The sequence below is a fragment of the Balaenoptera musculus genome, chromosome 17 (assembly GCF_009873245.2).
Source record: "Balaenoptera musculus isolate JJ_BM4_2016_0621 chromosome 17, mBalMus1.pri.v3, whole genome shotgun sequence".
Taxonomy (NCBI): domain Eukaryota; kingdom Metazoa; phylum Chordata; class Mammalia; order Artiodactyla; family Balaenopteridae; genus Balaenoptera; species Balaenoptera musculus.
This window is the reverse complement of record NC_045801.1, coordinates 78,944,038-78,967,142: the sequence shown is the minus strand read 5'-3', so window position 1 is coordinate 78,967,142 and position 23,105 is coordinate 78,944,038. Positions and strand designations below refer to the sequence as shown.

At 40.4% G+C, this 23,105-nt stretch overlaps 1 long non-coding RNA gene across 1 annotated transcript in view; it reads right to left on the bottom strand.

The window, feature by feature from the left end:
- Positions 1-23,105, bottom strand: part of LOC118883501 — a 302,384-nt gene that overhangs the window by 222,688 nt on the left and 56,591 nt on the right. The window contains exon 2 of the long non-coding RNA XR_005017034.1: positions 130-199. This is a non-coding gene — a long non-coding RNA (uncharacterized LOC118883501). The remainder of the gene's footprint in view (positions 1-129; positions 200-23,105) is intronic.

Genomic DNA, 23,105 nt, shown 5'->3' with positions numbered 1-23,105 from the left:
GATGACAGAATATTCAATCATTCAAGCTGCATAACAAAGCTTAAAATAATGGTTCAACTATTCCAAAATGACATTTTAAAAGCTTCTATTTGAACCATAATGTCAGATAAGGAAGTTTTTATTACTTACAGCTGTTCCAAGGATGAGTCCTTTGAATGTCTGCTTATCTCGTATATGAATTCCATCCTTGTAGAGGTACCTGGAAAACATACAAGATCTTATTAAATTATAAATTAGCACAGATACCACATATCTTAGATCAGGATTTTTTAAACTGTAGTATGGACCCAAGGAGCTTTGGGGTGTTAATAGATTCCGTAAAAATATAGGGAAACTTTGATTTCATATCAATATGTTCAACTGTCTGGGTAGGAGAGCTCCAAGGCTCTCATCAGAGCCTCAGAGTGATACCGGACCAAAATATTGAGCATCAGTGCCTTAGCCTCTAAAACTTGGAATGGTTGTGGGAAACTTCCGACTGATGAGGTCACATCTACCGGGTAGCAACTACTCTAAGAAAAAGAAAAGTTTGACAGTAACAATTTTTTAAAATCCAGTCCATCGTACTGAATATATTGAACTGGGGGTTACATTTGCAAAGCTGGCAAATATCACCATTAGGACTCATGTGCGGGGGATGAAAACATTCACAGTCGGCTCTCCCATGGTTGCTGCCAAAAATCTACACACAGGAAAGGACCCTGTCATGGATTTACAGACACACTGCAACTCATGTTACCCCAAAAGTGACTGGAAACAAACTATATAACCTACTAGCACCTTCTTTGCCTTTTTCCTTCAACTGGAGGATGGCAACATTATTTCCTCTCTAAATCTACCAAAGTTTGCTGTTATTGGGTTTTTTTTTTCTTAACAAACAGTGAATTGATTCAAACAATGTTGTATATTTTCTGAAGTGATTGAACCCAAACTAACACCGAACTGCAAAATACAGAATCTTAATATTAAACCCGAACTTAATTGAAAAAAATCTCTGTGGTTTCTGTGAATGCCGTGGAAGTGAATATCTTTTTATCTAGAGGTTACAAAAGGAATGGGGCCAACTCCAAGGAATTTTAGAGACTGGGAGAGATGGCAAAGGCCAGTCAATGCTCAGTTAACAACTGCAAAGGACACACTCAGCCAATGACCCAAGAAGGTGAATTTGCAAGAGCTGGGCCAGAAGAGGAAGAAGCTGTAATTCAGAGAAGAAGCTAAACCTAGGAAACAGGAACCACACCAGAAACAGATTCATGGATTTGAGTGTGGAAGAAATTTCCTCTTTAAATACCACCAGCAATGCTCAGTGTATCTCCAACCTGCGCATGTATGCAACAGTTTCTGCCCAGGGGATTTGTTTTTTAATTGTTCAGTGCTCGTAAGTGATGAGATCAGTATCACTTTGTAGATGCCAAGATGTTTCTGAACAGGTAAACGTTACTTGGGAGTTTATCATTAGACTAATTCTAACTTGGTTAATAGTTTATATACAGAGATGCTGTCCTTAGTTGCTGGTTCACCAAACCAAACAAAAGGAATGTTTTTCTTTTTTAATTTATTTATTTTATTTATTTTTGGCTGCGTTGGGTCTTCGTTGCTGCACGCAGGCTGTCTCTAGTTGCGGTCAGCGGGGGCTACTCTTTGTTGCAGTGTGCGGGCTTCTCATTGCGGTGGCTTCTCTTGTTGCAGAGCACGGGCTCTAGGCATGTGGGCTTTAGTAGTTGTGGCACGCGGGCTCAGTAGTTGTGGCTCGCAGGCTCTAGAGTGCAGGCTCAGTAGTTGTGGCGCACGGGCTTAGTTGCTCTGCGGCATGTGGGATCTTCCGGACCAGGGCTCGAACCCGTGTCCCCTGCATTGGCAGGAGGATTCTCAACCACTGCACCACCAGGGAAGTCCTAAAAAGGAATGTTTTGCTCTCAGTTTTTCAGTGGAACTCAGGTCTCAAATTCAGCTAACCTTAAATGAACCACAGTTCCCAAAGAGATCCTCAAACAATTGCACTTTTTCTTATGAATCTAGAAGCAAATTTGTCCTAAGACATTTCAGTCTGTTTTGCCCAAGGGAATCAATGATACATTTTGGACCAAAACATGTTAGAATTTCAGAAGAGTTCAGAAAGGCTTTTGTTTCAGAGAAAAATCTGTGCTCTCCTTTGTGTTTGGCAGGGCACAACTGCAGTCCGGTGGTGTGTTCAGTCTAAAGAAAATTAGCCTCCTGGACATACATGCACTATAGCTACGTTATGTAGACACCCGAAATGCTTGGGAAAGGCCACCACAAAAATCACTGATGGACACATGTTACTGAAAAAGCTGAGCATTTACTGGTCTCATCCTCCCTCTCAATGAATAATGAACTCAACATGACTAAGACTGTTAATCAATCACGATGAGCATTTATTGAGCACCTTATGTTCTCTTCTTTATTCCCCAAATATTTCATGAGCAGTTAGCCCGTTCTCAATGCTGGGTTATGTGGTGAATTAGAGGAGACGGCCCCTCGCCTCCACAGGATCCAGTGGGAAAATCAGAACATGAGTAAGTAAAAACATATGAGAGAAAAACATTAGCTTCTGTGGTGTAATACATGAACAGGCACCGTGGGAGAGAAAAACAGAGAGGAAGCTTCCCAGAGGAGTTGACATTAAAGGTGGGACAAGACAGAGGAAAACGTCACCAGGGAAAGGCCCACAAGCCTCACGTGCAAAGGCCCGCACGGGGGGAAGAGTGAGCGCTTCCCGTGCGTGGAGAGATTGGAGAACAACGCATCCAGTGTAACACACAAAGCAGGGCTTCCCTGGTGGCGCAGTGGTTGAGAATCTGCCTGCTAATGCAGGGGACACAGGTTTGAGCCCTGGTCTGGGAAGATCCCACATGCCGCGGAGCAACTAGGCCCGTGAGCCACAACTACTGAGCCTGCGTGTCTGGAGCCTGTGCTCCGCAACAAGAGAGGCCGCGATAGTGAGAGGCCCGCGTACCGCGATGAAGAGTGGCCCCCACTTGCCACAACTAGAGAAAGCCCTCGCACAGAAACGAAGACCCAACACAGCCATAAATAAATAAATAAATAAATAAAATTTTAAAAATAAATAAATAAAGCAAATAATTTTTTTTAAAAAATCAAAGGCTAGAAGCCCTAAGATGAATTTACACGTGTGTGTGGATCTGAAGCCACACTGGGCTGTGGGCGTCTGACTTACTAAAATGGAACGTGAAGCAGGGAAATAGCGATTCCCTGAACTAGGGTAGGTGCGGGGGACACGGGGCAAGTGGACACGTCAGAAGTGCTCTCGGGGGCGGAGCGAGCGGGGTGTGCTGGACAGCCCGAGCGGGCGGCTCCCAGAGCAGCGGCGCCGGTTCACTGAGCGGGCGCGAGACACACAGGTGTGCAGCAGGACGGGCGAGGCTGCGAGAGCAGAGAAGCGAGCCCTGCGCTTCGTGTGCGCTGCACGGAAATACAAGCAGGACCCCGATTCTCAAGCATGCCGCTGTGCCCACACACACACACACACACACACACACACAGCCTCACTGCCGGGAATGCTCTTCGCGGGTTATCAACCCCACCCTTTGTGACAACTTGTTTTTCTGGCCATGAGGGGACAAGATGATACATCTGCAGGGTGTGTCAGAGCTGAGGTCGCCACAGACGTGGTGCCCACGGTAGCAGGTGATTCTTGGCTTTAGTCAACGCTGCAGTAATTCACAAGCACCCCCTTATCTGAAGCCTTGCTCGCCCATCGCACGGGGAGGCGGAGCCACCCTCCCCCACTGGGCCATCACCATGTCCGTGTGTGTCTAGATTCCAGAGCCCGCCCAACTGGCCTCTAAGTGTGGGTTCACCCCCCAAACAAGCACGATCTAAGCCTGAAGCCTGTCTCTGCATCTCCACACACCAGCTCCCACCCCACTGCCTGTCTCAGCACCTTCACAGACCTCCAGATCAACGAGCAGCCCGGATCGCAGGGCCTCTGTGAACCCCACCCAGAAGGAGCTCACGTCGCTCCGGGCGTCCCCGGGACTGGCTCACACGAGGCTTGCATCCACACGTGTAGCAGAGTCTACCATCCTCAACTGCCTTCGACCCTGACATTTCCTTCCAAACCTCAAATTCCACTTTCTTCTAATCTGGACAGGGGGTGTCGGCACGGAAGAGGTCTCCCAGCCCACAAACTCCTTTTTTCTAAGAACACCTCTGTTTTGAGAGGCAATCCTTACTCGGTAATGTTACTGAAAACAGGGAAAGATTGGCCTCAGGGGCCACATGAATGAGTTCATCACCTACTGTGTCATAAAACGTTGATAAGCTGTCCTTCCCTTTCCCTGAGTCACACAACTTACAGAAGCCCAGAGATATGGTTAGAAGAGCGTTGACTCAAAGTGTCGTGAAGTGCTTTTCTTGTTCTCACCCAGAGCGTATAAAGCACTTGAGCATGTAACGATCCAGCCGCGGCAATGTTGCCCATTCACCTTATCCAAAATTAGCTTCTTGCTAATAATTCATTGTACTAGGTTTCTTCATTGAGTATTGCACTAGCAATAAGATTTCTTCCAAACCATATTTACAAGTGATGAAGTTTTTTGTCTTGTGCTGTTTATCAATTTGTTTGTTTTACTGTTGGGGAGATACTCCTTACATGCCAATGAGTAAAGAACCCCAGACCCCCAGAACTGGGATGAAACACAGTGGGGTCAGGAGTGGACCACTCACGGCAACAGCCTAGAAGCCCAAAGAATCCTTAGCAATGTTTAACACATGGAAATCAAGAATGCCATGTGCCTGCTGGGCATGGGATTGGTCGTGAACAGCTAGGAGAACTAATATTATAGAATGGACTGATTCTAAACAGGAACCAAGGTTTTAGGACTGAGGGATGAAAAGAGCTGTAGGAGGTCTTGTGTCATAGGCTGGGTGTCTCAGTTGAACACAGCAGGCTGCAAGGCTCTTGAGCTGGGGTGTGATGTGAATTCTAGTGACTCAGGAAGATGCTACGATCATTGCATAAATTAAACGGGAGAAAAAGCGTCGGGACAGCATCTCCTCTTTACAAGAATAATTTCAGCTTTTTCCCCAGAGTCCTTAATGAATCCACAAATGGAAATATTTCTATAAAAATGTTAATTACCTCCTTAATGTTTTTTTAAAAAGAAAGTTGCAGCACTCGCTCCTTAATTAAACAAATGTCCTTCCGGTTTCTTTGTTCAGCATTCCACATGAGTGGAGCAGTCATGACCTCCCAGCTTTCAACTCATCAACACGCATGGTTTCTGCATCAAAACAGGGAGTCGCTTAAAATACCTTTACTCTCATTTACCTACAATACTCAAAAGAACGCCACAATGGCCAACGGTCACATGTGTGAGCTCACTGCTCCGAAGTGTGGTTCTTCCCCAAGTTCACTAAAGTCCCTAACTGTGGAACTTCCCTGGTGGTCCAGTGGTTAAGAATCGGTCTTAAAATGCAGGGGACGCCGGTTCGATACCTCATCGGGGAACTAAGATCCCACATGCCATGGGGCAACTAAGCCTGTGCGCCACAACTACTGAGGCTGCGAGCCACAACTACTGAGCCTGTGAGCCACAACTATTGAGCCTGCACACCACAACTAGAGAGAAGCCCTCACACTGCTACGAAGAGCCCAACTGCAACGAAGAGCCCACGTGCCACAACGAAAGATCCCGTGTGCCACAACTAAGACCTGATGCAGCCAAAAAGATAGATAAATAAATATTTTTTAAAAACTAATAAAAAAACTCAGGTCCCTAATTGTAATGTGCTCACTGCTCAAGAAGGTCTTGGATGGCTGAGTTGTTGACATACAGCTTCTCTTGGATCAATGGAATTTTTACAATTATTGATTAATTAGATCTGAATATGAAAGTTGCACAAACTCTGTTTTGTTTTTATTTTTCTCCAATTTAGAATTTTTGTAGCAGGGATGGAGGAATAGAAATGTGCATAAATATTCAACTGTTTTCAGATGAATAATCTGTTGAAAGCAACAATGGACTTCACTTAAAAATGGTGAAATGAGCTTTGTTGAAAAGCGGACAGTGTTTTTTAAGAAGATGAAGAATTACTTTAATCAAACGAAAAGGTGAAAATAATCTATCAGCACTGTACGTCACTGTTGATTTTTCTTGCAACTTACAAGTACAGCAAATTTTCAAGTCCCTCAAAAGCATTTCTGGAAATCTTTCTGATTTGGGTGTTGTGCAGGAGACTGACAAAACGGAACGAACAAACAAGAACTCCAGGATGAGACAGAGATTCTTCAAACCTTATGCTAGATCTGCTAGACAGAGCTTCACACAGCAGAAAAACATTTACCGACATGGTTCACTAAATTTAGAGATTTATAACTTTCCGTTCAAAAGGCTATATTATTAGCTTGTCACAAAAAACTTTTCAAGAATAATTTTTATTTAATTAAATCACCCTAAAATACCCCTAAAAGAGCACTATACACCCAAGGATAACATTCTTGTTTTCCTGAAGCCTATCCTTTAAAAGGAAAATTATCAACATGGTCATGGTAACAAAGGAGCATCTTCCTAAATAAACATATGGAGAGTTACACACACTCAGGCTTAAGCATTTTCCTTGAAAAAATAGACATCACAGCCCTTGGCATGCAGTGAACTCCCATTGTGCATTTGCTGAATTGTCAAACCAGAGTCAACTACACCACAGAAAGGGGAGGCTTATATAGGGCTATCAAACGGTCCAAAAACGACTTCTCAAAAATCCAGGGAGAAAAACAACCGGTGGCAGAAATAAATTGTATTTGAACAGTAAAATGCGTTACCCAAAAATCACCTTTCAGCAACTTGGAAAGCTTTGGGGAAAACTCTTGCAAATGAAAAGTACAGATTGCTTCGGATAAATATACTTAAAATATCTTTCAAATTTAAATGATCATGGCATGTCTAAATGTATAGGGAAAGTCGGCTAATTGGATTGGCACACATGTTTCTGAATATCCTATAACAGCTACAAAAGGCAAAGCTTCTAAAATCTACTGCCAGCATCAAATGCTAGAGGGTTCATTTTTAGAGTACTATAAAATATTTGTTTTGTGCTTTTTTAATGACTGATTAGGATAACAGAAGTGCTTTGGCTAATGGAGCAGGTGACTATTTTAGCCATTATACACAATTACACAGACAGCCAGGGATCCAGAACTGCTCCTAACCTCTCACCGCTAAAGGTTCAGCCACAATTCTCCAAACAGCACCTGGCCTGTGGACACCCCACCTGTGGCACTGAGGCCACTCCTCGCCATTTGTGACTGCCCAGTGTTCTGGCCGTCAGAGCCGGGGGGGCAGGACAACCAGTCTATGGCCTGCATCAGAGCTGATGCCATACAGAGATAGTGGCCATCTTCATGGATAGTTCTCAGCTTCAGTCAGTGACCCGGTAAACTTTATAGCCCTCCGTGTGCTCAAGGAACTCTTAGGCTGGCTGAAAGCCATGTGGCTAGTTAATACCTAGTTAATCCCAGACACTAACCTTGTCCTGAGAGAATTTGTCACTCAGTTACTTCCTCTGTATATTCTCTTAATTTAATGTTCAAAACCCATTACTATACTTCCTTTAGGTCCCAAAACTACCAGCATACCAATATTTTTAATTAAAGAATGACAATTCTGTTCCCGTATTTTATTAAACACATGTACCAATGCGTGCAGAAGAAAGTGTATCTATGTATGCACATGTATATGTCTATGTACACATGTTTATATACGTGTGTACATGAATATATGTACACATACATGTGCGTGTGTGCTTATGCACATATAACGTAAGTTGTGGTCTGCACATGTGACATGTGATGTGTGTATACGTGTGGTACGTTGTACACACTGTATTCTCAATCTCACCTGACACACAGAACACAGGAAACAATTGGACTATTTTCACAGTTCTCCCAAGGCTGGGGCCCAGGAGAGAAGTCATTCCATTTAATGCAAAATGCCTTCCAGCCTTACTGCTAATTCTCTTCAATACCACAGGTAAGAAGGGAAAAGATACTACATATCATAATTCATACTTCTTCAGTATATAAATGTGCTTGAAGTCTATGTTTCTGGATATTCTTATACAGTTATCTAGATTTTGGTAAAAATAAAATGTGAAATTTCTAAAACTTGCACTGAAGTTGTTTTTATTTCTATAACATTGTACTTCACTATGAACGTGAACGCTCTAAAGCAGGGGCCCCCAACCCCCTGGCCGCGGACCACTTCCAGTCCGCGGCCTGTTGGGAACCGGGCTGCACAGCGGGAGGTGAGCGGCGGGCGAGCAAGGGAAGCTTCATCTGTCACTCCCCATCGCTCGCATTACTGCCTGAACCATCGCTGGCATCACTGGCACTACCACCTGAAGCATCCCCGCCCCCCTGCCCCCGTCCGTGGAAAAACTGTCCTCCACGAAACCGGTCCCTGGTGCCAAAAAGGTGGGGGACTGCTGCTCTAAAGTATGAGACGAAATATTATGAAACAGAAACAGATTCACAGATACAGGGAACAGACCTGTGGTTGCCAAGGGGGAGGAGGGTGGGGGAGGGATGGAGAAGGAGGTTGGATTAGCAGGTGCACACTATTATATATAGGATGGATAAACAACAAGGTCCTACAGTAGAGCACAGGGAACTCTATTCAATGTCCCATGATAAACCATAATGGAAAAGAACATGAAAAAGAATGTAGTATATATATGTATAACTGAGCCACTTTGCTGTACATTAGAAATTAACAACATAGTAAGTCAACTATACTTCAATTAAAAATAATAAAAAAAAATAAAGTATGAGAAAATATTTACCTCACAGGTTTTCTTGGAAACTTTTTATTGCCAACAAGAACAAATCCATTAAAATGGTTCACAGTTGACTGTGTTTTCCAATCACAAGTACATATTTCTTCTCAAGGTTTATTCAAAGCATTATGCATTCCATCAAAATACCACTGTTATGATTTTAACGGATGGAATATTTTCCTAACAGAGTTTTGGTTAAGTGATTGCAGATACTGTCATTTATATTATTTTTGTTTTATTTGCATAAAGGAGATGTATTCAAAATTATGAGAGAGTCTACTGAAATTCAGGGTATAAAACAACACCTGACACCCGTTCACCAAAAATCAGCTCAAACTTGGGGAAATGTGTGCTTGTCTACTATATCCTAATATTGCCTATGGGGCCAAGGGCGGAGAAAAATGAAGCAAATAAAACTCCCAAGAAAAAAAATGTTATGTTTTATTGAGGAAATAAAATAATTCTGGACGACAGGCGATCTGCTTATCTTGATGATCAAAACCTTGGTGAAAAAGAGGAACCAGCAATACACCAACAGGTCTGTTTGATCAGCTGCATCTTTTCTTGCTGAAACAGTGTCTTACACATAGTGTTCACACATATGCTCGTACGATTGATATTATACGAATGTGTACTTTGTGGTTGGAAGTATTTTGTTAAAAAGCAATAAGTAGGGGGACCTTAAACATGGCGGAGGAGTAAGATGCAGAGATCACCTTCCTCCCCACAAATACATCCAAAATACATCTACATGTGGAACAACTCCTACAGAGCACTTACTGGACGCTGGCAGAAGACCTCAGACTTCCCAAAAGTCAAGAAACTCCCCACATACCTGGGTAGGGCAAAAGAAAAAAGAAAAAACAGAGACAAAAGAATAGGGATGGGACCTGCACCAGCAGGAGGGAGCCGTGAAGGAGGAAAGGTGTCCACACACTAGGAGCCCCTTCGCGGGCGGAGACTGCGGGTGGCGGAGGGGGGAAAATTCGGAGCCGTGGAGGAGAGCGCAGCCACAGGGGTGCGGAGGGCAAAGCGGAGAGATTCCCGCACAGAGGATTGGTGCCGACCAGCACTCACCAGGCCGAGAGGCTTGTCTGCTCCCCCGCCGGGGCGGGCGGGGCTGGGAGCTGAGGCTCAGGCTTTGGTCGGATCGCAGGGAGAGGACTGGGGTTGGCGGCGTGAACACAGCCTGAAGGGGTTAGTGCGCCACAGCTAGCCGGGAGTGAGTCCGGGAAAAAGTCTGGAGCTGCCGAAGAGGCAAGAGACCACTGTTTCGGGGTGCACGAGGAGAGGGGATTCAGAGCACCACCTAAACGAGCTCCAGAGACGGGCGCGAGCTGCAGCGATCAGCGCGGACCCCAGAGACGGGCAGGAGACGCTAAGGCTGCTGCTGCCACCACCAAGAAGCCTGTGTGCGAGCGCAGGTCACTCTCCACACCGCCCCTCCCGGGAGCCGGTGCAGCCCGCCACGGCCAGGCTCCCGTGATCCAGGGACAACTTCCCCGGGAGAATGCATGGTGCGCCTCAGGCTGCTGCAACGTCACGCCGGCCGCTGCCGCCGCAGGCTCACCCGGCATCCGTACCCCTCCCTCCCCCCGGCCTGAGTGAGCCAGAGCCCCCGAAGCAGCTGCTCCTTTAACCCCGTCATGTCTGAGTGAAGAACAGACGCCCTCAGGCGACCTACACGCAGAGGCGGGACCAAATCCAAAGTTGAAGCCCAGGAGCTGTGCGAACAAAAAAAGAGAAAGGGAAATCTCTCCCAGCAGCCTCAGGAGCAGCGGACTAAATCTCCACAATCAGCTTGATGTACCTGCATCTCTGGAATACCTGAATAGACAACGAATCATCCCAAAATTGAGGCGGTGGACTTTGGGAGCAACTGTAGACTTGGTGTTTGCTTTCTGCACCTAATATGTTTCTGGTTTTACGTTTATCTTAGTTTAGTATTTAGAGCTTCTTATCATTGGTACATTTGTTTATTGATTTGGTTGCTCTCTTCTTTTTTAATACACATATATATTTTTTTTCCCTTTTCTCTTTTTGTGAGTGTGTATGTGCATGTTTCTTTGTGTGATTTTATCTGTATAGCTTTGCTCTTACCATTGTCCTAGGGTGCTGTCTGTCCACTTCAGTTTTTTGTTGGTTTGTTTGTTTTTAGTATACTTTTTAGCACTTGTTATCATTGGTGGATTTGTTTTTTGGTTTGGTTGCTCTCTTCTTTTTTTTAATTACATTTTTTACCTTTAATATTTTTTTTTTACTTTTTATTTTAATAACTTTATTTTATTTTATTTTTTTCTTTCTTTCTTTCTTCCTTTCTTTTTCTCCCTTTTCTTCTGAGCCGTGTGGCTGAAAGGGTTTTGGTGCTCCAGTCAGGTGTCAGGCCTGAGCCTCTGAGGTGGGAGAGCCGAGTTCAGGACATTGGTCCAACAGAGACCTCCAGGCCCCACATAATATCAAACGGTGAAGACTCTCCCAGAGATCTCCATCTCAATGCTAAGACCCAGCTCCACTCAACGACCATCAAGCTACAGTGCAGGACACCCCATGGCAAACAACCAGCAAGACAGGAACACAATCCCACCCATCAGCAGAGAGGCTGCCTAAAATCATAATAAGGTCACAGACACCCCAACACACCACCAGACGTGGTCCTGCCCGCCAGAAAGACAAGATCCAACCTCATCCACCAGAATACAGGCACCAGTCCCCTCTACCAGGAAGCCTACGCAACCCAATGAACCAACCTTACCCCCTGGGGCAGACACCAAAAACAACAGGAACTACAAACTTGCAGCCTGCAAAAAGGAGACCCCAACACAGTATGTTAAGCAAAATGAGAAGACAGAGAAATACACAGCAAACAAAGGAGCAAGGTAAAAACCCACTACACCAAACAAATAAAGAGGAAATAGGCAGTCTACCTGAGAAAGAATTCAGAGCAATGATAGTAAAGATGATCCAAAGTCTTGGAAATAGAATGGAGAAAACACAAGAAACGTTTAACAAGGACCTAGAAGAACTAAAGAGTAAACAAACAATGATGAACAACACAATAAATGAAATTAAAAATTCTCTACAAGGAATCAATAGCAGAATAACTGAGGCAGAAAAAATGGATAAGTGACCTGGAATATAAAATAGTAGAAATAACTACCTCAGAGCAGAACAAAGAAAAAAGAATGAAAAGAATTGAGGACAGTCTCAGAGACCTCTGGGACAATATTAAACACACCAACATTTGAATTATAGGGGTCCCAGAAGAAGAAGAGAAAAAGAAAGCGTTGGAGAAAATATTTGAGGAGATTACAGTTGATAACTTCCCTAATATGGGAAAGGAAATAGCCACCCAAGTCCAGGAAGCACAGAGAGTCCATACAGGATAAATCCAAGGAGAAACACACCAAGACACATATTAATCAAACGATCAAAAATTAAATACAAAGAAAAAATATTAAAAGCAGCAAGGGAAAAGCAACAAATAACATACAAGGGAAACCACATAAGGTTAACAGCTGATCTTTCAGCAGAAACTCTACAAGCCAGAAGGGACTGGCAGGACATATTTAAAGTGATGAAAAGGAAAAGCCTATAACCAAGATTACTCTACTCAACAAGGATCTCATTCAGATTCGATGGAGAAATTAAAACCTTTAACAAATAAGCAAAAGCTAAGAGAATTCAGCACCACCAAACCAGCTTTACAACAAATGCTAAGGAACTTCTCTAGGCAGGAAACACAAGAGAAGGAAAAGACCTACAATAACAAACCCAAAACAATTCAGAAAATGGTAATAGGAGTATACATATCGATAACTACCTTAAATGTAAATGGATTAAATGCTCCAACCAAAAGACATAGACTGGCTGAATGAATACAAAAACAAGACCCGTATATATGCTGTCTACAAGAGACCCACTTCAGACCTAGGGACACATACAGACTGAAAGTGAGGGGATGGAAAAAGATATTCCATGCAAATGGAAATCAAAAGAGAGCTGGAGTAGCAATTCTCATATCAGACAAAATAGACTTTACAATAAACACTATTAAAAGAGACGAAGAAGGACACTACATAATGATCAAGGGTTCAACCCAAGAAGAAGATATAACAATTGTAAATATTTATGCACCCAACATAGGAGCACCTCAATACCTAAGGCAAATGGTCAACTGCCTTAGATGTTGAGGTACTTTATGGCATGATCAACTGCCATAAAAGGGGAAATCAACAGTAACACAATCATACTAGGGGACTTTAATACTCCACTTTCACCAATGGACAGATCATCCAAAATGAAAATAAATAAGGAAACACAAGCTTTAAATGATACATTAAACAAGATGGACTTAACTGATATTTATAGGACATTCCATCCAAAAACAACAGAATACACTTTCTTCTCAAGTGCTCATGGAACATTCTCCAGGATAGATCATATCCTGGGTCACAAATCAAGCCTTGGTAAATTTAAGAAAATTGAACTTGTATCAAGTATCTTTTCTGACAACAATGCTGTGAGACTAGATACCAATTACAGGAAAAAATCTGTAAAAAATACAAACACATGGAGGCTAAGCAATACACTACTAAATAACCAAGAGATCACTGAAGAAATCAAAGAGGAAATCAAAAAATACCTAGAAATAAATGACAATGAAAACACGAGGACCCAAAACCTATGGGATGCAGCAAAAGCAGTTCTAAGCAGGAAGTTTATAGCAATATAATCCTACCTCAAGAAACAAGAAACATCTCAAATAAACAACCTAACCTTACACCCTAAAGAAATTAGAGAAAGAAGAACAAAAAAAAACCCAAAGTTACCAGAAGGAAAGAAATCATAAAAGATCAGATCAGAAATAAATGAAAAAGAAATGAAGGAAACGATAGCAAAGATCAGTAAAACTAAAAGGTGGTTCTTTGCGAAGATAAACAAAATTGATAAACCATTAGCCAGGCTCATCAAGAAAAAAAGGGAAAAGACTCAAATCAATAGAACTAGAAATGAAAAAGGAGAAGTAACAACTGACACTGCAGAAATACAAAGGATCATGAGAGATGACTACAAGCAACTATATGCCAATAAAATGGACAACCTGGAAGAAATGGACAAGTTCTTAGAAAAGCACAACCTTCTGAGACTGAACCCGGAAGAAACAGAAAGTGTAAACAGACCAATCACAAGCACTGAAATTGAGCCTGTGATTAAAAATCTTCCAACAAACAAAAGCCCAGGACCAGATGGCTTCACAGGCAAATTCCATCAAACATTTAGAGAAGAGCTAACACCTACCCTTCTCAAACTCTTCCAAAATATAGCAGAGGGAAGAACACTCCCAAACTCATTCTACGAGGCCACCATCACCCTGATACTAAAACCAGACAAAGATGTCACAAAAAACGAAACCTACAGGCCAATATCACAGATGAACATAGATGCAAAAATCCTCAACAAAATACTAGCAAACAGAATCCAACAGCACATTAAAAGGATCATACACCATGATCAAGTGGGGTTTATCCCAGGAATGCAAGAATTCTTCAATATATGCAAATCAATCAATGTGATAAACCATATTAACAAATTGAAGGAGAAAAACCATATGATCATCTCAATAGATGCAGAAAAAGCTGTCGACAAAATTCAACACCCATTTATGATAAAAACACTCCAGAAAGTGGGCATAGGGGGAACTCATCTCAACATAATAAAGGCCATATATGACAAATCCACAGCCAACATCGTTCTCAGTGGGGAAAAACTGAAACCATTTCCACTAAGATCAGGAACAAGACAAGGTTGCCCACTCTTACCAATACTACTCAAGATCGTTTTGGAAGTTTTAGCCACAGCAATCAGAGAAGAAAAAGAAATAAAAGGAATCCAAATCGGAAAAGAAGAAGTAAAACTGTCACTGTTTGCAGATGACATGATACTATACTTAGTGAATCCTAAAGATGCTACCAGAAAACTACTAGACATAATCAATGAATTTGATAAAGTAGCAGGATACAAAATTAATGCACAGAAATTTCTTGCATTCCTATACACTAATGATGAAAAATCTGAAAGAGAATTTAAGGAAACACTCCCATTTACCACTGCAACAAAAAGAATAAAATACCTTGGAATAAACCTACCTAAGGAGACAAAAGACCTGTATATGGAAAACTATAAGACACTGATGAAAGAAATTAAAGATGATACAAACAGATGGAGACATATACCATGTTCTTGGATTGGAAGAATCAACATTGTGAAAATGACTCTACTACCCAAAGCAATCTACAGATTCAATGCAATCATTATCAAACTACCAATGGTATTTTTCACAGAACTAGAACAAAAAATTTCACAATTTATATGGAAACACAAAAGACCCCAAATAGCCAAAGCAATCTTGAGAAAGAAAAACAGAGCTGGAGGAATCAGGCTCCCAGACTTCAGACTATACTACAAAGCTACAGTAATCAAGACAGTATGGTACTGGTGCAAAAACAGAAATATAGATCAATGGAACAGGATAAAGAGCCCAGAGATAAACCCACGCACATATGGTCACCTTATCTTTGATAAAGGAGGCAAGAATATACAATGAAGAAAAGACAACCTCTTCAATAAGTGGTGCTGGGAAAACTGGACAGCTACATGTAAAAGAATGAAATTAAAACACTCCCTAACACCGTACACAAAAATAAACTCAAAATGGATCAAAGACCTAAATGTAAAGCCAGACTATATAAACCTCTTAGAAGAAAACATAGGCAGAACACTCTATGACATAAATCACAGCAAGATCCTTTTTGACCCACCTCCTAGAGAAATGGAAATAAAAACAAAAATAAACAAATGGGACCTAATGAAACATAAAAGCTTTTTGCACAGCAAAGGAAACCATAAACAAGACCAAAAGACAACCCTCAGAAGGGGAGAAAATATTTGCAAATGAAGCAACTGACAAAGGATTAATCTCCAAAATATACAAGCAGCTCATGCAGTTCAATATCAAAAAAACAAACAACCCAGTCCAAAAATGGGCAGAAGACCTAAATAGACATTTCTCCAAAGAAGATGTACAGATTGCCAACAAACACATGAAAGGATGCTCAACATCACTAATCATTAGAGAAATGCAAATCAAAACTACAATGAGGTATCACCACAGACCAGTCAGAAAGGCCATCATCAAAAAATCTACAAACAATAAATGTTGGAGAGGGTGTGGAGAAAAGGGAACCCTCTTGCACTGTTGGTGGGAATGTAAATTGATACAGCCACTATGGAGAACAGTATGGAGTTTCCTCAAAAAACTAAAAATTGTACTACCATATGACCCAGCAATTCCACTACTGGGCATATACCCTGAGAAAACCATAATTCAAAAAGAGTCATGCACCACAATGTTCATTGCAGCTCTATTTACAATAGCCAGCACATGGAAACAACCTAAGTGTCCATCAATAGATGAATGGATAAAGAAGATGTGGCACATATATACAATGGAATATTACTCAGCCATAAAAGGAAACGAAATTGAGTTATTTGTACTGAGGCGGATGGACCTAGAGTCAGTCATACAGAGTGAAGTAAGTCACAAAAAGAAAAACAAATACTGTATGCTACCACATATATATGGAATCTAAAAAAAATGGTTCTGATGAACCTAGGGTCAGGACAGGAATAAAGACGCAAACACATAGAATGGACTTGAGGACACAGGGAAGGGAAAGGGTAAGCTGGGATGAAGTGAGAGAGTGGCATTGACATAGATACACTACCAAACGTAAAACAGATAGCTAGTGGGAAGCAGCTGCATAGCACAGGGAGATCAGCTCAGTGCTTTGTGACCACCTAGAGGGGTGGGATAGGGAGGGTGGGAGGGAGATGCAAGAGGGAGGGGATATGGGGCTATATGTATGCATATAACTGATTCACTTTGTTATACAGCAAAAACTAACACAACACTGTAAATCAATTATACTCCAATAAAGATGTTAAAAAAATAAACATAATAATTTAATAAAGATGAAAAAAAATTAACAGAGTTTAAGAGACTTACTGGACACAATTAAGTATACCAACACACATGTAATGGGAATCTCAGAAGGAGAAGAGAGAAAGCAGAAAAAATCTAAACATCCAAGAGGGTCAGTGAACTCCAAGAAAAATAAATGCAAAAATATCCACAAAGAGAACAACTATAATCAACTTTCTGACAGCCAGAGACAAAGAGAATTCTGAAAGCAGCAAGAGAGAAGCAACTCATCATGTAGTGACCCTCAATCTGATCATCAGAAACCATGGAGACCAGATGGGAGTGGGACATTTTTAAAGGGCTGATAATAAAAAACGGTCAGTAAAGAATTCTATATTTAGCAAATTTGTCCTTCACAAATGAAGAAGACATTAAGACATTCCCAGGTAAACAACAACCTAGGGGTTCATTATTGGAAGACCTGCCCTACGAGAAAAGCTAAAGGGAATCCTTTAGTCTGAAATAAAAGGACACTAGACAGTAACTCTAAGTAATAGTAATAAATAAAGAATTCTAGTAAAAGTAACTCTATAGGTAATTATAAAATACAGTATTATCATTTTTGGATTTAACTCCTTTTTTTTCCTATTTGATTTAAAATGCAGATACATAAATAGTAACTGTAAATCTGTGTTCATGGACACACAGTATATGAAGACGTAATTTGTTATAGTAGCATAAAAGTGGGAAACAGAGCTGTTACAGGAGCAGAGTTTTGAATGCTTTTGAAGCTACACTGACATCAATTCAAACTAGATTGTTATCAATTTAGGACATGAATGGTAATCCCATGGTAATCTGTAATAAAACTAACTAAAAAATCTACAGAAAATAAAATGAGGACAGAACCAAAATGGTACAATTTTTAAAAATCAATTAAATGCAAAAGGGGGTAGTCGTGGAGGAAAAGAATGACAGAAAACAAACAGAAAAATATAGAAAACAAATAGAAAAATGATAGAAGTAATTCTTTCTTATCAGTAATTACTTGAAGTGTAACTATACTGAACTCTCCAATCAAAAGGCAGAGATTGGCAGAAATGATTAAAAAACAAAATGCAATGATTTGCTTACACACGAAACTTACTTTCTATCAAAAGACACAAATATATTGAATTTGAAAGGATGGAAAACAATATTCCATGCAAATAGTAAGCAAAGAGATCTGAAGTGGCTATAATGTCAGACAAAATAAACTTTGTTTCAAAAAAGGTTACAAGAGACAAAGAAGGACATGACATATTGAATTATATCTTCATAATTCCTCAAGAAGATATAACAATTATATACATCAATACACCAAACAGCAGAGCCCCAAATTATATGAAACAAAAATTGACAAGTGATATAGACAGTTCTACAATAATGGTTGGAGACTTCAATACCATAGTTTCAATAAAGGATAGAACATCTAGACAGAAAATAAATAATGAAATAGAGGATTTGAAAAGCCAACTATTTATTTGTAATAAATACATATTGATATATAAATATATATGTAAATATTTATTATTACACACATATATATCAGATATATACAGAGATTGAGGCAGAAGTTGGAGTGATGTGGCCACTAGAAACTAGAGGAATTCCAGCAGCTGCCAGAAGCTAAAAGAAGCAAGAAATGATTCTCCCCCAGAAACACAGTTCTACCAACACCATCACTTCAGGCTTCCAGCCTCTAGAACTGAGATGATAAATTTCTTTTGATTTAAGACAGCAACATTGTGGGAATCTTTTACAGGAGTCCTAGAAAACTAGTATATCTTCTTTGAATTTCACATACTATGTTTTACATAGGCTATTATGTTTAATAACTGCATTTATTCCATGACCTAGAACTATACTATTTTATAGATACAGAAACTAACATCACACAGCTAGTAAAATCAGAGCTGGAACTCTCACCCAGGGGGACGATTCCAAAGCCATCACTATGTTCATACTTAGAGTGTTATGATGATTTCATGTGTTTTACTAAAATGTTTTACTATGCTTAAAAACTATGTAAAAGGGCTTCCCTGGTGGCGCAGTGGTTGAGAATCTGCCTGCCAATGCAGAGGATACGGGTTCGAGCCCTGGTCTGGGAAGATCCCACACGCCGCGGAGCAACTGGGCCCGTGAGCCACAATTACTGAGCCTGCACGTCTGGAGCCTGTGCTCCGCAACGAGAGAGGCCACGATAATGAGAGGCCCGCGCACCGCGATGAAGAGTGGCCCCCACTTGCCGCAACTAGAGAAAGCCCTCGCACAGAAACGAAGACCCAACACAGCCATAAAAATAAATAAATAAATAAACCCAAAGTTTAAAAAAAAAAAAAAACTATGTAAAAAATAAAACATATAATAAATATATAATAAAAAATTACATATGGGTAAGAATTCCAAATTAATACAGGTTGAACCATCTCATCTGCAACTGTTAAAAGATTACTAAAGAAAAAATCATGGCAAAATTTCCATGTTCAAAATACATCTTGTGGGGAAGAGAAAGCTCTTTGGCTGGTGATTATGTTTCCAATTCTTCAGATGAGACACACCAAAGAAACAAATGACAGCCACTGAAGTGCCAACATACAGCCCAGCATTGTTCCAGCTGTTATTCCCTCATCTGTCTGGAAACAGCACATTAAACTTGAAAGAGAAGTGTTGGAAGTAACATACCTGTTATGGGACTTGAAACTTTCCCATTAAATGTATTTTTTTCTTGAATTTAGAAGTTTGTAATCAGACATATATACAACTTATACAGTATGGACAAAAGAAATGTGTTATTTTACCCGTCTAAAGAGCCATGGAAGCAGAGAGGATGAAGGGGTTAAACTCCTTTGTAGAAGGAGAAATCTTTGTAGAAGGAGAAATCTTTGCAGGATTCAGTCTTCATGATATTACCCAGCACAGAGTGGACATTCAAAATATTTATTACTAAAGGAATGATCTATAAATAAAGTAATTTCCCCAAAATTGTGGTTTAAAACAACTATTGTTTTATTATTTCTCATGACTTCTGTGGGTTGAAAAATGTACTACAGTTTTAAGCTATAATTTTAACAACCTTCCTTGTAAACTTTTCCTGTGGTAGCATCTTTTTTTCTTTGGGAAATAAGTGAATTCGTAATGCTTAGAAAGCATAATCCCTGCACTTTGTGGATGAAGAAACTGTGACCGAGGAAGTCAGACAATTTACTCAAGGTCACCTAAGTAGTCATCGTGAACCATCTACCACAATACTTCACATACAACATGGGTACAATAAATAGTAAATGCTTTTCCTTTATTTTTAATTAAACATTTGATATTGACTTCAGAAAAATTATCATCATTGATCTGTTTCACAGATGAAACATTCTTTGAAAGGTGAAAACAGTGAGTAAACTTTGCACTCATTCCATAGGAGTTCTGCATCTGAGATGCTACGTCATCATACACAGCAAAATACTGACAGTCAAGAGAGTAAGAGAGTAATACTCAAAATTTGATCATGTATATGCATAGATAGAAAATACAATGATGTCTTCAAATAGATCCTGGAGTAAGTGATTTTCTAGCGGGAAGTTTTCTCTAATCTGCCCTGATTCTTTCTACCAGCCCTCCAGTTACTCACAAACATTTCTGCCATGATCTGTAAAGAAGTGACAGACAGACATCATGACCATTTAACTCTGCTTTATTCTCCTGATGCTGTGGTTTTCTTTTGTAGGATCATGAGGAAAAGAAATTCACTAGGAAGAGATCAGACAGAGATAAAGAGAGTATGCCCTCTCTCCCTCACCTTGCTGTGACCATTCTTCCAATTGTCTTCAACTGCATTCCATACCCTGGCCCTACTGCTTGTGGAATTTGCTCTATGAGACCCATATCTAGGATCAGACTGGGTCCATAGGCAGAATAATCAGTCTCATGTTGCTGAAGCTGAGTGCAATTTATGCTACAATGTCAAATTGGTGGAGATAAATTAGTCTGTTAGCCACCAGTGATGAGGTTAATTGTTGACCAGCAAAAGTAAGAAAACTGCATTCACCGTGTAATTCAGTAAGAGCAAAGACATAATCATCTCTTATCAGTAAATGTACCACAAATCAAAGACTAGCTCATCCCATGACACTATATTCTCAAAACAAGCCTTACAAAGAAATCTACAGCTAACATCACATGCTATCCCCTAAGGCTGTATAAAGATTAAAAAGAAAAAGAAAACTTTTTCCCCCCAAAGGACATGACTATGTACATATAAAATCCCAAAGATTTATAAGGAAGTGGTTCAATTAATAAGGATTAATTTAATGAGGTCACAGTATACAAAAATCAATTGCATTTTTTAATTAGCAAGAAACAACTAGAAAGAAAATTTAAATGCCATTTAATAATATCATATATACATATTTATCATGTGATATATATCTATGTATTCTATATACCTATATCTATCTTACCTAGGAATAAATCAAAGAATATGCAAGACTTCTACACTGAAAAGTGCACAGAGTGAAGTAAGTCAGAAAGAGAAAAACAAATATTGTATAATACCGCTTAAACGTGGAATCTAGAAAAATGGTACAGATGAACTTATTTGCAAAGCAGAAGTAGAGACACAGGTGTAGAGAACAAACTTATGGATACCAAGGGGGGAAGAAGGGTGGGATAAATTGGGAGATTGGGATTGACATATACATACTACTATGTATAAAATAGATAACTAATGAGAAACTACTGTATAGCACAGGGAACTCTACCCAATACTCTGTGGTGACCTAAATGGGAAGGAAACCCAAAACAGAGGGGATACATGTATACGTATAGCTGATTCACTTTGCTGTACAGAAGAAACTAACACAACATTGTAAAGCAACTATACTCCAATAAAAATTAATTTTAAGAAAGAGACCAGGGGCTTCCCTGGTGGCACAGTGGTTAAGAATCCGCCTGCCAATGCAGGGGACACGGGTTCGAGCCCTGGTCCAGGAAGATCCCACATGCCACGGAGCAACTAAGCCCGTGCACCACAACTACTGAGCCTGCGCTCTAGAGCCCGCGAGCCACAACTACTGAGCCCATGTGCCACAACTACTGAAGCCCGCGCGCCTAGAGCCCATGCTCTGCAACAAGAGAAGCCACCGCAATGAGAAGCCTGCACACGGCAACAAAGAGTAGCCCTCACTCACCGCAACTAGAGAAAGCCTGCACGCAGCAACAAAGACCCAACGCAGACAGAAATAAATAAATTAAATAAATAAATTTTTAAAAAATAAAAAATAAATAAATAAGAAACCAAAAAAGTAAAAGTACAAAATACTGCTAAGAAGAAATTTTAGACACCTAAATAAAAAGAAAGTCTGTATCATGTATTGGATGACTCAATATTGTACAGAAGTCAATATTCCCCCAAATTGATCTATAAATTCATAGAGTCCCAATCAAAGCAACAGGAAGCTTTTCTATGGAAATTGAACAAATTTATAAGATTTCCACCACCAGATTTCAAGACGTGCTGTAGAACAATGGTAATTAAGATAGCATTATATTGGTGCAAGTAGACAGATGGCTCAATAACACAGAACACAGAGACCAGAACTGTACAGCTCACATAGGCATCTACATCTTCAGTTAACTTATGTCAAAAGTGCCACTGCAACCAGTGAAGCAGGGATGGTCTTTTCAGAGAGGTGAAGGAGCAACTGGACACCCATGTGGAAAATATGAATCTTGACCCTCCACCAACACCATTCACAAAAGTTAACTGGAGGTAGATAACAGGTCTCTAAAATTCTTGAAAAAAGATTATGATCCTAGGGTAGCCAAAATATCTTAAATAACATTAAAAAGTACTAACCATTAAAGATTGATAAACAAAACTTCATTAAAATAAAAAATTATTGTTAAGTGAGTAAACAAGCCACAGATTGAGAGATGTACACATTACATATAACTGACAAAGGACCCAACCAAAATTTATAAAGAAATTCTATAGATAAAGAAAAGACAGACACCCCAATTTAAATGAGCAAAAGACCCAAACAGGTGATTTACAAAAGAAAATATCTGAATGGCCAATAAGCATATAAAAATATGCTCAACATCACTAGTCATAAGGGAAGTACAAATTAAAACCACACTGGAATATGACTTACAACCATCGAAAATGGCTAAAAACGATTAAGACTGACAATGTCAAGTGTTGGTGTGAGTCTGGAAGAACTGGATTGCTCCTAGGTTGCTTTGGGGAGTAGAAGTTGGTTCAACCACC